Consider the following 19116-nt stretch of genomic DNA (forward strand, 5'->3'; position numbering starts at 1 on the left):
TTAAGTGCACTTGTTCTGATTTACAAACAAATTCATCTTAAGAACTTGGGGACTGACTGTAGTGTATTTCCTCGATTCTACAGCCCCATCTACACTGCCATTATAATGCAGATGGAGCTAAATTAGACTCATGCAGACTCATATAATCCAGTTCAATGCAGTTAAACAGTGGCAAAGTGGTTAAAGCACTGAGCTGGAGACTGAAAGGTCCCAGGTTCAAACCCCGGGAGCGGCGGGAGCGACCGCTGTTAGCTCCAGCTCCTGCTAACCTAGCAGTTCGAAAACATGCCAATGTGAGTAGATCAATAGGTACCGCTCCAGCGGGAAGGTAACGGGGCTCCATGCAGTCATGCCAGCCACATGACCTTGGAGGTGTCTACGGACAACGCTGGCTCTTCGGCTTAGAAATGGAGATAAGCACCAACCCCCAGAGTCAGACATGACTGGACTTAACATCAGGGGAAACCTTTACCTTTACCTATATGTGTCTACACTGACCATATAATACAGTTCAATCTGCATTATAATAGCAGTGCAGATGGGGCCTGTGACGCACTCCCCCCATATAAACATATCTAAAAATGGAGTGTGTCTTAGAATTGTAGGTGGATGATGATAGTGATGATGATGATGATTTCTTAACGGTCTCTCCTCAAGGTTATTTATAAATCAGGCATTAATATCCTATTGAGGTTACTGAAATTAGTGTGCGTCTTACAATCAATGGCATCTTAGAATTGATGGAATATGGTAGGATCTTTTCAAAATAACACTCCATGCTCTCAATGAATGGCCCAACTCACTCTCCTAAGTCTGTTTCACCTGATGCCCATTCACATTATACAGTAATTGTGCTATTATTCCGTTTTAACTGCCATGGTTCCATCATGGGATTTGCTGTTTGCTGAGGCATTAGAGAAGCTCTCTGGCTTAAATCTCTAAGTGTGGACTCAGATAACCCAGTTCAAAACAAACATTGTGGGATTTTCTGCCTTGATATTCAGGGTTATATGGCTGTGTGGAAGGGCCCGTACTAGACCACAAGCTGAACATGAGTCAACAGTGTGATGCAGCAACTTAAAAGGTCAAAGCAATTCTAGGCTGCATCAACAGAAGTATAATGTCAGGATCGAAGGAAGTCACAGTCCTGCTCTATTATGCTTTGATTAAACCTCACCTGAAATAACACTGTGTCCAGTTCTGGGCATCACAATTCAAGAATCATAGAATCATAGAGTTGGAAGAGACCTTGTGGGCCTTCCAGTCCAGCCCCCTGCCAAAAAGCAAGTAAATCGCATTCAAAGCATCCCCGACAGATGGCCATCCAGCCTCTGTTGAAAAGCCTCCAAAGAAGGAGCCTCCATCACACTTTGGGGCAGAGGATTCGACTGCTGAACAGCTGCTATGGTAAGAAAGCTCTTCAGGTGGAATCTCCTTTCCTGTAATTTGAAGCCATTGTTCCGCATCATAGTCTCCAGGGCAGCAGAAAACAAGCTTGCTCCCTCCTCCCTGTGACTTACTCAAATATTTATACATGGTCATCCAACCACAAAATTATTTTGTTGCTACTTCATAACTGTAATTTTGCTACTGTTATTAATCATAATGTAAATATGTGATATGCAGGATGTATTTTCATTCACTGGACCAAATTTGGCACAAATACCTGATATGCTCAAATTTGAATACTGGTGGGGTTGAGAGCAGGGCTGTAGCCAAGGGGGGGGGGGGGTGTGAGGATTCAACTCCCCCAATTTTTTCAGGGTTTTTTTTAAAAAAAAAAACTGTTTTATTCCTGAATTTTAACCGATTAAACAAATCCCCATGAGTGTCCACTGAAGTTTATCTGGCCTGAATGTCCACTGAAATTTATTGATGGAGCCTGATTTCTAAATTATTTTGCATTATGGAACTATTCTTCATGGTTTACTAAAAAAAGTTTCATTCCCCCTCCCCCCAGTTTTTTTCTGGCTATGGCCCTGGTTGAGGGGGATAGATTTTGTCATTTGGGAGATGTAGTTGCTGGGATTTATAGTTCACCTACAATCAAAGAGCATTCTGAAATCCACCAATGATGGAATTGATCCAAACTTGGCATACAAAACTCCCACAACCAACAGAAAATACTGGAAGGGTTTGGTGGACACTAACCTTGAGTTTTGGAGTTGTAGTTCACCTACATCCAGAGAGCTCAAACAATGATGGATCTGGACCAAACTTGGCACAAATACTCAATATTCCCAAATGTGAATGTGTTTTCTGATGGTCTTTAGCAACCCCCTTGTTACACCCCCCCCCAAGGGGTCCCGACCCCCAGGTTGAGAAATGCTGCTCTGGAGACTAGGACACAGAGCAATGGATTCAAATTTCAGGAAAAAAGATTCCACCTGAACACTAGGAAGAACTTCTTGATGGGAATAGCTGTTCAACAGTAGAATATACTGCCTGGGAGTGTAGTGGAATCTCCTTCTCTGGAGGTGTTTAAACAGAGAGTGGATGGCCATCTGTCAGGGGTGCTTTGATTGAGTCTTCCTGAATGGCAAAGGGTTGGACTGGATGCCCTTTGTGGTCTCTTCTAACTCTATGATTCTATAACTCTATAATCCTAATAGCTGGTCATCTAGCTTCTATAGAAAGACGTCCACAAAGAAGGAGACTCTGAGGCAGTCTATTCCGCTGTGAAGCAGTTCTTAAAAGACATGCAATGATATCATGGCCCATCAACCCAATTCTTGTTCCACCTCCATGTGGACACATTGATCTCTGGAGCATAGGCAAGTTTTGTAGATAAAAAAGCAGCTTTTAAGGAGCAGCCAGTGGTTCATTCCTTCAATGCCAAAGGTTTGATGAATGGGGTAGATCTTCGTCTATCCACATGGGAGGACATTTGGCTCAGGGCTGGCTACTCTCACTTTATATTTTCCTGTGCCTCCTGAGAAGAGGTAAGTCTCAGCTGAAAGACAAAGAAGGGGATGGCCATGTGTTATATTGTCCCTTACCTAGATTCTTTATGAACAGTAATAACAGTAATTTACACTTGTCTATTCAGACAGGCTTTTAGCAACTATCGAACTGATTAAGTTGGAGTGTTGTTGGTTTATATTATACTTTGTTAATTTTTGTGACTATTTTAATTGGTGCTTTTAAACTGTGTTTGTTCAGCTGTGTTTTAATGTTCACATTTACTAGATTTTCACTTGTACTTTGGTAAATTCCCATTGGTGACGTATACATGTATATATTTTAAAGCACTCCTCACTTTTGAGTGAACATTTTTCAACTACCATGCAACTCTATCACTGTACAGTTACCCACCTCTCAATAATTTCAGCCAACTTGGGTCTCAGTTCCGTGAAAAAGATGGAATGTATATCAAACATATCTATGAATAGATATAAGGGCATAGCTTAACATCTAGGGCTACTGGGAACTATGGGAAGTGCATTCCTTATCCAGAATGCTAGGGACCAGAAGTGTTTTGAATTTTGAGACTTGGATTCCATCTCAAAGCTATCTCATTATGTACATATATACAAATACAGGTCTTCTAGAATTTAAACCACCCCTGGCCCTAAGAATTTCAGATAGGAAATACTCTACCTGTAAACCCCAAATGCACCAGATTCTGTCTGATCTTGGAAGCTAAACAAGGTCAGTATATAGATGGGACACCGCCAGTAATGATCAGGTGCTGTGGGCTATATTTCAGAGGAAGAAACTTGCAAAAACACTTTGGAATATTCATTGTCTAAGAAAACCATAAGAAATTCATGGGGTCACCATAAATCAACAGACAATCCCAGCTTAATTAATCATTAGTGGATGCCATGGAAGGGCATCCAATAAGGACTCTATAGATTAAAAAAGTGGGAAGTATGCCCCAGATTACATAAATCGCAAAGTCCCAGATCCAGCATGGCTGTCTCTGTTACCATGCCATCACTCCTTGCTCTGCCACTGACTGTTTAAATATGTTAAATTATTTAATATGCTCTTAGGACCTCATCAGATGGGCAGGGGGAAAGAGGAGGACAACAGGAGGGAAGTTAACGGAATTGTCCCCCTTTGTTCCCTGTCTTCTTAGATGGCCTCCCATCCCATGCCATTTCCTACCCTTTCCCATTTTTTCCCCACTTCCTCTTCTTGTTCTCTGACTCCTCAAAAGGCATTCAGGGCTTCATTTCTCTATGCTGTTGAAACGGAGCCCCACTGAATCCTGCTGGAACTTGCTTTGCATCATGTGATGGATGCCATGGGACTTGGTTTCATCAACACAGAAAATGGGGAGAAGACACAGAGAAGACTGAGACTTATGAGGTCATAAGTCTTTGTTTAATCTGTTATTGTATATTGCCTTGAGAACTATGATACAGAACAGGATATAAACATTTTAATAAAGCCAATCAAACAATAACTAAATTCCTTGCTTTTTCCAAATCGTGGGGATGGCTCACTGAAGGAAAGACCACAATAGCAAAAGTGGAAGGCATGGTTTTGTCAAACCACATGCGTACATTTCTTTGCAGTATATCATATCCAACCATTCATTGCCTTAAAAAACCATATTGTAAATAGATGTTGCAACTAATATATTCAATATTCAGAGCAATTTCTGCTATATAACACATTATTATTATTATTATTATTATTATTATTATTATTATTATTATTATTATCATCATCACCATCACCACCATTATTATTTCACTTTCCTCTTCTCACAGATTGGTGCAGTCAGAGATCTATAGCACACTCATTATAGATGTCAAAAATTATATTCCAATTGTGTATTCCAATCCTCCATTCCATTCTTTAAATTTTGTGTTATACTTATGAAAAACATAATCTATGCATTTTGGCTTGGATACTTGGTTGGCATCAGTTAAGGTCTCTCCAATCAACCCTTCACATTTGAAACACAGGATCCATGCAAAAGTGAGAAACTACATTTCATAAAATTGGTATTTGTTTTTACCTGATAGATCACCTCTCTTGGAATATCTTCTTTTTCACCAACTTCTTTTTCCACTTTTTCAATGATCAATTTCTTCTAGATCATACCAGAGAACCTAGAGATTTCTAGGTCTGCTGATACGTAAAAGTCAAATCTGCAAATGTGGAGGATCAACTTTGCTGTTACGAGACCCTCAGATGCGTGTGAAGCTCCAGTGCTACTTTGCCAAGTCTTGAAATAAATTTGCCTTTATAAATTTCAGCTATTTTTCATTGATAATTTGAAGTTCTAAGACGATATCCACTTCCTTTGGAATAAGCCCCACTGAACTCAATGGGACATGCTTCTGATTAGACACAATGTAGGAAATGCACTGTAGAGAAAACACTTTTGTGGTATGTGGGCTCACCTTGCTTACTTTTGGTAAGCAAGATGTGCCCAGGGAGCAATTACAATGCAAGTATATATATAAACAGATGTCTGTTTCTCTAGCACCAGGCACCTTGATTTGCCGAAACTGTTTGTCTGCTTGGCCACTGGCACCATGCATTCCTCTGAAAGCTACCTGTCATGTTCACAATGGTATGTGCTTCAGCCTGGAAATCTATGGAGGTAAGAATTCTTCCTCAAAGACATCCATTGCTTTGGTCCTATTCTTTAGTGGCTTTGGTTGCTCAGGAGAGCAGACTTATAGGATGTGTGACCTGTCAGGATAGATCCGGCAGCTAAATCACCTTCTGAAATTAAAAACTCATCTCCTCTGGCAGGCCAACCCAGCCAATTTTAACTTATGAATTTTAACCTGCATTTTGGTAATTTTAATCTGCATTTTACCTGTGTATTTTTGTTATATGTACAGTATCTTAATTGTTTTTGGTTTTATTATATTATACCCCTCTTCGAACCACAAGGAGAGGTTGTAATAAATTATTATTAGCAGTATTAAGTTACTATTGTTGCACACTAGTTCAGGGCCACCTTTTGCCCAGCATCAGTAGCAGTCCAGTAACTGCTAACTACAGGAGTTTATTTACAAAAGGCAAATACAAAAGGGAAGAAAGGTATTTCCCAAAAGGCAGTCGAAAAGGCACTACTACTACTACTACTACTACTACTACTTTATTTTTATATCCTGCCTCCATCTCCCCGAAGGGACTCAGGGCGGCTCACATGGGGACAAGCAACATTCTTGTCAGTCAAAAATGCAAGCAACAATAATATCAGCACCTTTGCAGACATCAGCAAGTGATCTGAGGAAAGACACGCCAACTCCCTTCCCCATGGCCACTCATGTCCTTCAGAAAGTTTGATAGAAATGTTTACTCCATTTGTCTTTCAGCTTGTATTGGGGCAAATGTGTCAAACTCAAGGACTGCGGGCCAAACTCAGCCCTCTATGTCATTCTATGTGTCTCTCCAGCTGCTGGACTCCCAACTCCTATATTCCTCATCATTAGACATCATAACTAGAGCTGATCGGAATTGCAATTTAGGCCTCTTCAATATTGCCATATACAATTCAGATTATCTGTTTTGAACTGGATTATGTGGCAGTGTAGTCTCATATAATACAGTTCTAAGAAGGTAATGTGCATGATCTGCTTTGATAATCTGGATTATAGGACAGTGTAGAAGGGGCCACAGTCACATCCGGAAGGCTGCAGTTTTTTCTGTTTAGTTGAGAGAGTGGGGTTTGAATTTAGATAGAAGGCTTGTGGATAGGATGTCTGATTTTAAATGCCTTTTAACCTTTGCCCAACTTTGCTAAAGCACAAGGATATTGCATGAATGGATTTTAACCATATGTTTTATATTTTTATATTGTATTAATTGTTTATAATGGATTTTATTTACTGTTATGTTTAATTACGTGTAGGCATCGAATTGTTCCCAATTGTGTACGCCGCCCTGTGTCCCTTTGGATGAGAACGGCGGGATATAAATATTGGAAATAAATAAATAAATAAATAAATAAATAAACTTCAGAGCCACAAAAGCTGCTGGGTTTCAATTCCCATTATCATCAGTCTGCATGGCAGATAATAAAAATGGTGAGAGTTATCATTCAATAACATCTGGGGATCCTAACTGGGTAAAAAACTAAAAAGCACCAACCACTATGTAAAAAAATATAGCTGGCCCTTAGTATCCACGGATTCTTCATCCATGGGTTCAATGGCCCTTTGAAGGCAAACATAAGGCTGATGTGGCTCTTGATGAAAGTGAGTTTGACATCTCTGACCTAGAGCAATGATTCCCACATTCTGGTCCTCTGGGTGTTTTGGACTTCAGCTCCCAGAATCTCTGACCATTAGTCAAAGTAGCTGAGGCTGCTGGAAGCTGAGTTCAAAAACACCTGAAGGCCCAGAGTTTGGGAACCGCTGATTTAGGCCCCATCTACACAGCCAGATAAAATCCAGATTATCTGCTATGAACTGGATTATATGGCAGTGTAGACTCATACAATCCAATTCAAAGTAAATAATGTGGATTATCTGCTTTGATCATCTGCATTATATGACAGTGAAGAAAGGGCCATAGAGAATCTCCGGAACGAATAAAAGTCCTCTATCAACATGTGTTACATCGCACCCAACAGAATAATCAACTGTACTTATATAACAATGGCTCTCTCTTTTCTCCTTAATCCCAGAGAAACGTTTGGAGAAATTTCTGTTAGGTTGCACGGAAGCAGATGTGAAGAAATGTGGATCAACATGGAATGACCCAAAAACTAAACTACAATACAAATATGACTGCTGTTCCAATCGAAACAGATGCAATATAAAGCCCTGGATACGCCCATGGTATACCCTCCCCATGTTATAATTGGTTCACTCACTTTTGATGGAGAATGCATTTGCCAACTACGTGATAACATACTAAGATTCTGTGTGTGCTTCTCTTGTGTTGTCATACCTCAGGTGTGGCCATAGACTGCACTTGTTGCCTTGCCAGTAGTTTGGTTTTTTTATTTGGGAGTGGGGGGAAGGGGTGCTACTTTATTTTTAAACAAAAACTTCTTGTTTGAAGTTTCTGATTATCTTCCTTCTCTCTTTTCGTTGCAGCAGGGGAAATAATGATGAATTGGTTCTTTCTTCATCTTTTTTTGTATTGTTTTGGCCACAGTGCTAAACCTTTCTACATAGTAGTAAGCCACATGAAAATCCATACAGCTCATTTTTGCATTATGCAGGCTTTTATTATAACAAAATAAATAAAAGGAGATGCAATGTGAAACAGTTAAATACAGTTTACCAGACAGAAATAGACATGACTAGAAAAAAGCAATTCCAGTAGAGTCTCACTTATCCAGCATAAATGGGCCGGCAGAACATTGGATATGCAATAAAGCTGGGCAATGAGGGATTAAGGTAAAGCCTATTAAACGTCAAATTACGTCATGATTGTACAAATTAAGCACCAAAACATCATGTTTTATAACAAGTCTGCCACTTGTTTGGGAGTGTGGCTGCACTTGTGTTGTTGTTGGACATGTTGGGCCGCTGCACGTTGCTTCCTAGAGAAACAGCTGTGGATCCAGGAAGGAGGCAAACTGCATTGGATAATACAGAACGTTGGATAAGCGAGACTCTACTGTAATGATAAACCACCTCTTATAACAGTGGTGTGTGCCAATCTGGATATAAGAGAAAGCATTTTTGTGGTTAATAGATGCATTAAAGAAAATTGCATGCAGAGTCCCTTCAACTGATAAAAGTCAATAATGTATTGAGTTATGTATTTCTGTCCTGCAAACACAGGAATAACACCATTCCTTGAATCCTCAGGCTAGTCTTATCTAATTTCCCAGTATTATTTTAAAATAAATGATGTTTTTCAAAAAAATGCCTCTAGTGTTCATATTAGGTAAGGATGTTAGCCTTGTTGTTAGTCTTTACTAACAACCCAGTGGCACAATTAAATCCTTGTGCTGGCAGGACTGCTGCCCGAAATGTCAGAGGTTCGAATCCTGGGAGTGGGGTGAGTTCCCATCTGTCAGCTCCAGCTTCCCACAGAGAAGCCCCCCCACAGTATGGTAAAACATCTGTGCATCTGCTGGGCAACATCTTTGCAGACAGCCAATTCTCTCACACCAGAAGCGATTTGTAGTTTCTCAAGTCGCTCCTGACATGAAAAAAGTCTTTGTTTTTTTATTTTAAAAAAGCTTGTTAACATAACATATTTTTTCTTTAAATAGGAAGCAGTTCATAAACCCAGAAGAAAACAATTGGGGAAACAAGAACAGCTCAGATCCATCCGTGGAAAGATCAAATAATCTAATTTAAAATTTGGTTGATAACAATACTAACTGCAGTCTTGAAAGAGAGTTAACAAATGCAACAAAAGTGAACAAATAAGTACAGGCATACATCAATTAACCAAGCCTCCAACAAAGAAGCTTGTTTGTAAAGTTTTCTGGCTGCCCAATGCTGTTTTTCTCCTCATTCTCTGTCTATTTGGAAGTTTTAGCAGTTTGGGAACTGGGAGAATGGCCAAGGAGGTCTAAAGAAACACAGACTTTCATTGTCAGTCTGCAGCAACATGTGTGCAAAAAACCATGCAATATGGCTTGAATTGGCAAGGAATGAGATTTTGGCCCAACTGATACTACTGTTATCGGAAAATGGACCTCTCAAATAATAAACTCTAAATAATTATACATGAATGTATATTAAATATCTTTTCTGGACAATCTTGCAATACAAACAGATTATCTCCCTATGTTTCACCATTTTGATAAAGCCAAGTGGGCTGTGTTTCCTTTCTCCCCATGACTGTGTTAATCAAATCACCTTTGGAAAACTTTCTAAGCCCCTGGACATGTGTACTCAGTCTAACCAATCCTTTCACAATGAATCCGGGATAGGGAAAAGCTGGTTAATGTATTCATATAGTCCAAGCGTACCTGGGTCTGATTGTTTCAGTCTCTTCTGTTCTCAAGAACTGAAACTTCTCTCCATTGATAAACTCTCATCCCATTGCAAAACTTCCTGCAGTCATTGGTCTTGTCCAGCTCCCATGGATAAAATTGGGATTTTTTCTCTTCTAGACATCAGTACATGGGTTACAGTTAAGCCTAGCCCATTGAACTGTTGATTACTTCCAATCACCTTTTATTTATTATTTATTTACATCATTTATATTCCGCCCTTCTCACCCTGAAGGGGACTCAGGGCAGATCACATTACACATATTAGGCAAACATTCAATGCCTTTTTAACACAGGACAAAGACGAACAACATAGCTCCGAGCGGGCCTCGAACTTATGACCTCCTGGTCAGTGACTCATTGCTCTCCCGTCTGCGCCACAGCCCCGGGCTTTTATGTTCTCTGGACTATCTCTTTCTGTTCACCTGGACTAGACATTAAGTCAATCATGAACTTATTTGCATTTGGCATCAATGCATTCCTGACATTTGCGCCTTTCCCAGAGCTGGAGCTTTAAATGGATCCATGCGTCATACCAGCAAATGACAGCTCCATGAATTTCCTGACACCAGGAGGACCAATCCTTGAGCTACTGCACAGAGCTTCCAGCCAACGGGATCCTAGCCGGGTTTGCTTTCAGCCAATTGGTGTAGGTATTCTGAATATCTGCCAAAGTAAATATCTGTCCTGTATTTTCCAGTGCTTTATGTCAGCACTTTGAGTACTAGTTCTGCTGATTGAGATTAACAGACTTCTGTTCTTGCTTTCACACCAGTCTGTGTCTCATTCGACCTTCTGGCTGCATGACACGCAGGGCTCATGAACCCACGGCTTAGCGGTAGATGAAATCACTTAACACTACTATAGCTGTCCATGCCTGACTACAACAGGCAAGGTAAACAGTATCTACCTCAAGTGTTTGTTACAGATCATATATGAACAATATGAACAGAAAAGGAACAAGGAGATCAGCTCCATGCCTGGATGGATTTTGAAGTATTCAGGTGGTATCTAGAGGGTTCAAAATGTTTTTGTTTAGTTATGCAAGACTTACCTGGCCCGAATTTTTTATATTTCAAATGTTCAGTTAGTTCCAAATAAAAATAATATCTGGAACATATTGAACTGGTCTTCTTGTGTTGTAGTAACCTAAAACCCATTGCTAATTCTGCTTTTGGTATCATTATGTTGTTGTTGTTGTTAAAGAAACAACATATTTACTTTAGTACTTGAGATATACCAAAGCAGTATTATTATTGTTCCACTTTCTCAAACCCAAAGCAGCTAACAAAGTTAAAAACTATACAATTTTAAAACCAGCAACATATAAATATTAAAATAGGATTGTGATTATTAAACCAATTCAGTTAAAATCTCTTTAAAAGAAATAAGTAAAATCTGTGACAAACTGTTTAGCAATCTATCTCCAAAAGATGTCCTGGTAGCTTATTAAATGAATAAATAAAACAGTATGAGTAAAACTCTGATGATGCATGGTTGAATTGCATTGGTTTCTGGTTTGTCCATTAAAGCTAATTCTTTCTAATCTCCTATGGAAAATTTTTGCTAAAGTTAGGGTATAAATATTTTGGACAGAATACAGGCAGTCCTGAAGTTGTGAACAAGATAGGTTCTTCAGGTTTGTTCTTAAGTTGAAATTGTAAGTCGGAACAAGTAATTTTTTAAAGTGTAACTCCAGCCAAAAATATATACTTTTTAGCTTTGGATAGCATAGGAAAGGGTCAACATCCCTGTGGTGTTTGTTTCGCTGTCTGTTCCCCTGTTCAGACGATTTCACATCACTTTCTGCTCCTGTGATAATTGTATTTTGAAAAAAAATGGGTTTTTGCTGAAACAAGGATTGATGATAAAGTTTGAAACAAGGATTGATGACACCTTGATAACTCTTCCAGGATTGAATTTCCCTTGTGAGGGAGAGATTTCTCTCACTTCGTGTTGTCTCACCCTTGTTCTTAACTATAAGCCATTTGTAAGTTGGATGTTTTTAACTTGCAAACTGCCTGTACAAGCTAGATTTTATATAATTAATTACTGGTGTCACTTTGGGCTGCTAACATAAAAGAAGATAATAATGTCCCTGGAAAAGAAATTGATTTTTTTTTGGTCTCAGAATCAAATTTCAATTTAGGAAAGTTCTGGGCTAAGGATGCATTTGGGCAGCAGGCGGGGCTAAAGACTTGTATTCTTCCTTCTTCTTTAGGCAGTCCCTTCCAGAAGAAGGTATAGCCTCCCTTTTCTTCTTTCAGCTGTCCCTGTCTTGCTCTCCCTTCTCTTGAAGTGATGCTAAGTCCATGTTAAAGCATCTCAGCTCCCCTGCAATAATAGCAGTCCTGCATTCAGGGCAATGCCTATACGTTCTATGCTCATCTTTCTTTTTAGGCTGCAAGGTGGTGACCCCTCTGGATGCAGCAGTCCAGTCAGGGATAAGAGAGGCAGACTATGTCTAGGGCACTTTTTCTAGCCCCTTCCCCTTGTGGGGTGAGCAGAGTGGATACTAAGAAGGGCTGCTCAGTCATGGATATAGCTGCCGGACTACTCAACTGCCTCGGACCTTGAGATAGAATGACTAAATCCATATCCACCGCCAGTCTGTGACTAGGGACTTCCAGATTTCACAGTCCTGCCCCAGTCACCACTCGCTGATCACCATGGACTATTGTTGGTTTTGCTTCATTTTTCTTGGAAGACACCTGTGTGTGAATTTGATTTATGTGTAGAGATCAGTGCACATCCAAATCAATGCACAGTCTTCACAGAATGAGGTGCACATCCAGTGGCATGATTAATTTGATGGCTGGCGGCTTCTCTTCTGTTGCAGCCTTCTTCCACCTTCACAGCCATTGTAACATGTACTATGTTATAGTCCGCCTGCTCTACTGTTGAGGTTTTCAGATTGTGCTTGGTTCGGTTCCTCCCCTCGGCTCCTTCTGGGATCACATGACTCTGATGGTTTGGCTCACAAGTTCACTGGAACATACAAGCCCCCTCACCACAATAAGGTGACAGTCCATCGAGAGGGAATGTATTATGTACCTCATTGTGAAACAGTCAAACAAGTCCATCAAATCTGGAAAACTCCACAACATGTTTAACAAATATATGTTTAACTTAGAAATTCCAAAGGTTAGGAAATAAAATCAAAGCACTCCTGCTGGAAGGCCATCCAGTCTCTCTCCCAGCCACACAATTGGTATCAAGTGCTCTGATGAAGTTATCCGGTGCAACCCACACCTTATGCACCCGCTTAGTGATGCCACTAGGATATAGCATTGAGAAATGCTCCAACAAATAATTCAATGAGATTGCAGTGTTAACCTGAAATCAAAATCCTCTTTGCAGTTGTGTTGTATTGATTTCAGCACTGAACTTGGATTTCAGAGATGGCAAGTTTATTTCTGGATATAGCTGTCCTTGACTTATGCTTATCAGTTACTCTTTCTAAAGTTGCAATCTAATCCTAACCCTAAAATGGATTTTTTCTGATGTTGATAAGAGAGGAAAATATACATCTGCCCAAGTTTCTTAGAAGAAACAAGAGCAAAGATATAAAATAAACTCTATGTTGCAAGACCAAAACTGATATGTGACACAATAAGCATAAGGGAAGCTCTGATATATTTTGGGCCTCCATTAAACATCCCAAACAGGATGCCTTGGTACATCTACGCTGAAGTAATAATGCAGTCGACACCACTTTAACTGCTATGGCCGAATGCAATAGAATATTGGGAGTTGTAATTTTACAAGGTCTTAGCGTCTGCCAAAGAGTACTCTTGTGCAACCAAAATGCAAATCCCATGATTCCATAGCATTGAGCCATGATAGTTAAAGTTTCAAATTGCATTAAATCTACAGTGTAAAAGCAACTGTAGTTCTGTCAGTTCACTAGCTTGATCTCATGCATCTTAGAGGAAAAGGCCATTTTGTCCTAAGATCATTGTTTTTAAAACACTATGTCCCACATTTTGCTGTAAGTGGTAGATAATGATCTTTTTTTGCAGAACAGTTATTTGAAAAAAAATTGGGACATTTTTGGTCCGGCAGAACATTTTTGGAAGAACATGTAAAAATAGAGAATGCTGTGTTCTGCATACTCAGGGGAACATCACTAGTCAAAGACACACAATAATCACATTGCAAGAGAACAGATAGGTATATTGTTGTTCTCTTTTCAAGAGTTTGAGCTAATCTAATAGAGGTGACATTGTATTTATGGGAGGGAAAGTGCAACCCTGGAATCTCCTTAAGGCCTTCATCCTCAACAGAAGTCTCCTAGACCACTGCTTCTTAAACTGATGGGAGCCAAAGCAACTTGCAGCAATTTAAAACAAAGTTCCTCTAATTTTACAAAAGTTTTAAAAATTAAATAAGCTATTTTATTTTTTAAAATGTGTGTATTTTAGACAGAACACAGGACCAAAGTATGTCATTACTAAAGCTCTTCAGGCTGAGAAAAGTTCAAACTGATGAGTGATTTTACTGCAAAAAAAGTGGATTTTGAAGTGTTTCGCTGCTTCCAAAAGGCCAGACCAAGACATGAATTGAGTTTGAAGGCAACAGGAACATAGGTTTATTACTTTCATGACCTGAAAAGATGTTAGATACAGAGTCTGTGCCCTCAAATGATCTAACAAAAAGTATGCAGCAAAGTACAGAACATTATATTTGCTTTGACAGCCATTCAAAATACCCGCACCTTCCCCCTGATTGGCTGAAAAGCTGGCCCAGCTAGGAAATGGGCATTTGTTGGCTGGGGATTCCTCCTGATGTCACCAGTGGATGGGGTTTTCTCCCTGGTGGGAAAAAATAAAAAGCTGTTATTTATGGATTTGAAGTTTAAGTCATTTGGAAGGTCTGCCCTAAGGAAAGATGTAGACTGGTAGAACGTGGTGGGACAATATGCAAAACAGTTCATGATGGGATTAATTGTCCATTTCAGTTTACACAAAGGGTGTGCTCCAGAGAGCACAATGGGGTTTTATGTAAAAACAAACAATTCAATGAAAAGTATGTAGAGTTAATCTATGCACTGATGTCTGGCAGCAACTCATCTCCAGACCCGCTTGAGAAGCTGGAAAACAATTTTACATGATGGCATTACATCCAGATGGTGGTATTGTCCTTTCCTGATAGCTCCAACCTCACAGTAGGTGGGAAGTCTGAAAACCCCTGCAGGTATACACATAAAGGTAAAAGTTTTCCCTTGACATTAAGTCTAGTCGTGTCCGACTCTGGGGGCTGGTGCTCATCTCCATTTCTAAGCCAAAGAGCCGGCGTTGCCCGAAGACACCTCCAAGGCCATGTGGCCAGCATGACTGCATGGAGCACCGTTACCTTCCTGCCGAAGCGATAACTATTGATCTACACATATTCGCATTTTGTGAACTGCTAGGTTGGCAAAAGCTGGGGCTAACAGTGGGAGCTCACCCTGGATTCAAACCTTTCGGTCAGCACATTCAGCAGCTCAGCGGTTTAACCCACTGCACCACAGGAGGCTCCCAGGTATACACATAGGCACATCATATAATTTTAGTTTCCTAAGAAGTAAGAGCTTGAATGTATGAGCACAACTAGTTATCTTTATCAATGAACACATATTTTACAATCAAAAGGAATTATGAAGGGGACTGTGTAAGTTTCATAAGTGATTTTTAGGGATGATGTGTGTAATAGCTTTGAAACTGTGGGCAGTTCCTTCTGTTAAAGGGCTTTTACTATACACATAGGAAAGGTTTCAGCCTGGGATTAGTGAGTATGCATTTCCAGTCTGGCTCCCCTGAGGTGATCTGTTTACTGGATTACTGGAAATAAGTCAAACAGTAGTGAGGAGGAATGCTACTTTTTTGTAGCATTGTGAAACTCTGTAAAATGAAAAATAAAATAAAATAAATTTCCTATTTGACTTTGGAATTCATATCAAGTCCATTTTTGGGAGAGAGGGGATCTGATTTTTCAATAATGAAATGACTTAGGAAATGAATGTTCAGTCTTGCATATCTGTTGTCCAGCTTTGGAGAGTAATGTGTTCCACAATATAAACTGATGTCTACAAAATAGAAATGTTGCTTATGCTCACTGCGCTGTTCACCCTCCAATTGCCAGGCACAAATCCAGGGCAGCCTATAAAAGAAGAACAGACTCCACATGGACAAGAAATCAGTTTCTCTTCATCTATGGCCAAAAGCTATCCAATGGGCACGCAAAGACCATACTTGGCTCAGTCTTGGCTGTTGGCAGCAATCTGTATATTTCTCAGCCTCAAATCAGAAGGTGAGTCCCATCTATAAGACATAAGGAGAGCAAAGTATTACTATGTATACAGTCAGGCATCCACATAGATGGGTTTATCAGGTATGGGGAAACTCAGGTCAGATCCAGCTTATCCTCCGGCCTACAAAGGGCAATGAGGAAATGGAGGTGAGTTTAGACCAATAGAAGGCTGTCTTTTTCCATCTCCTACAGCAGCTGAACTTGCTTGGATTTAAGAATTAATAGGGCCTCTTTCTGTAATGGTGCTGCTCCACTACCACATGTGCCAGGCAAATAGGCAGCAAATAAGCAGGAAAGCAGACCTTCCACCAGAGCCGGCCCTAGGTATTTTTCAAGTGTAGGCGAACAGAATTTTGCCCCCCCCCCCCCAAAACCAATCACTGAAAAATAAAAGTGTTGGATAAGCGAAAATGTTTAATAACAAGGAGGGGTTAAGGAAAAGCCTATTAAACATCAAATTACATTAAGATTTTACAAATTAAACACTAAAACATCATGTTTTACAACAAATCAACAGAAAAAGCAGTTCAATACCTTGCGGAGGCAGTAGTTGCCTCGATGGTGCCCCCAACAAAATGGCGCCATAGGCAACTGCCTAGTTGGCCTGGTGGTTGAACCGCCTCTGCCTTCCTCCACCACCGCACGCGAGGCAGTCCTATTTCACGAGGCCCAGATGCAGATGCCAACCGTCCAGCCACCCACACCTCTCCTCAGCTCCTGTTTCCCTCCCATACTGCAAGTTTTTGCTCCTGAGCCAGGTATGCACATTCACATCTCTAGGAAAATACCCTCCTCCTAAAATGAAATGAAGTCACCCAAGATTCCCCTATCTCCATAATATTTTACTCATCTCTCATCTTGTCAGTATTTGCCCCTGAGCCTTCTTCTGGGCCACCACTAGGGTTATACATACACATACTTCTTGTTGTAGCCCAGTAGCAGTCACAGTAGGCAGGGGCTGATGGGTTCACTGATGATTTTGGGTCAGATGGATTGTGAGCTTTTCTGGGATTCATTCTCATGCAGAGCCAGAAAGTGAAACCGCTTGACAGAAAGACAGGTACATATGGGCCTGAGAAAGTAATTGCCTCTAAACCTCAAGACCTTCAAGGCCAGCTACGGGAACAGGAATCATCCTTTCCAGATAAGGAGTCTAGCGAAGACTAATTGAGGAGAAATTCTCATGGGAAGGCACCTGGTGATCTGAGCCAGGAGGCTCACCTGCAAATTCGTGCAGATAACCAGCGTCGCAGGTCATCACGCCTTTGTGGGAAGCAAAAGTTCCAGGGGAGATGTAATGATTTCATGTCTGTATATTAGGATCTAATGGGCACTTTGATCTTTAGTTCAGGCAACATGGTTTTCAAGTTACAATCAAGCCTGGGTTCTCTAGTTCTTTTCTTGGTTTTTGGGATTCAAGTATTCTGGCAGTTTTTCCATGTTTATGTTGTTTATCCTTGTTCAAGTTTGCTTATGGTCTTAAATTGCTTTTGGATTTGGAGACTATATATCAACTGCCTTGCTTCTGGATTTACAAGAGACATTAGATTGCTGACTTTTTGGATTTTACACCTTCTTTCTTTATCCTTGCTTTTGATTATTTATCTTTTGTGTTTCCACAATAAACTGTTTGCCTTTACTCTGGACTCTTGTATGATGCTCTGGTCATAAGTAGCTTCAAGTCTGGTGAGTGACACTTCTCTTGGAAAATATGTCGGCACCCCCCTCCCAACCCTCCATAAAATGAAATTGAACCCTCCAAGCTAGTTCTCTCCTCTGTAACCTCCATGTTCCTTTCTGCACCCCGGGGGTGTGCCCGCTTGCCTACTCATATTTCCAAGAGGTGATGGTATTTTCCGACATGCCACTTGCTCTTTCCGCCCTCACCCTCCATGAAATGGAATGAATCACCCAACACCAGCTGTTAGGAATTGTGGGAGTTGAAGTCCAAAACACCTCAAGTGCCGAAGTTTGCCCATGCCTGCATTAGATGGGCCTGACTATAATAATGCAAAGTTATTTTCACAATGTAATTGAAAGTTAAAAGTCCCTCTCCTCCATCCCCTCTTTTTTGTTTTTTGTTTTGTTTTATTGCAGTGGGTGCCATAACATGCAGCGAATGTAGCATTCTTTTCCCAGGTACCTATTCCACTTGTGCCTCCTCAAGTGGAACCTGTACAGTTGACAATGGAGTCTGCGTAGTCACAAAATTCTATGAAGGTATGGCTTTGCATTTCTTTTTCCTCCTCTCTGTTATGTCAAAAAAGTTCCCTGTACCCTTCAAATCCCTGTACCCTTCAAGGGTCATTATTGCATAATGAAGTGCCTTTGGGTGCACCTACACCAGGCATGGGCAAACTTCAACTCTCCAGGTGTTTTGGACTTCAACTTCCACAATTCCTAACAGCCAATAGGCTGTTAGGAATTGTGGGAGTTGAAGTCCAAAACACTTGGAGAGCCGAAGTTTGCCCGTGCCTGAACCACACTGTAGAAGTAATGCAGTTTAAGACCACTTAGATTGTGGTTTTACAAGGTCTTTAGCCTTCTTTGCCAAAGATTGCAGGTGCCTTACCAAACTACAAACCCCAGGATTCCATAACATGACAGTTAAAGCAAGAACTGCATTTATTCTACAGTGCATATGCACCCTCTGACAAAACTTGGGATGGATGGATGAGAATTATTCTTCTGCTTTGTTTTGTTTTATTGTGTTTATTATTTGCTGAAATTGACAAATTCCTTCATTCATCAGAGGGAAATACACTGAAATGTTTAAAACTCAAATCAGGAGAACTCAAAACAGACAGATTAATCTATTCAAGCCTTGGGCTTTGAGAATTTAACCTTGAGATGTCTGAAGCATGTTTTAGTACCATGGTCTGTGGCATAGAAACAAGCCCAGGACTCAGAATTTGCTTCAGGACCATGGAGAGCATCCC

The sequence above is a fragment of the Anolis carolinensis genome, chromosome 2 (genome assembly GCF_035594765.1).
Source record: "Anolis carolinensis isolate JA03-04 chromosome 2, rAnoCar3.1.pri, whole genome shotgun sequence".
Classification (NCBI taxonomy): domain Eukaryota; kingdom Metazoa; phylum Chordata; class Lepidosauria; order Squamata; family Dactyloidae; genus Anolis; species Anolis carolinensis.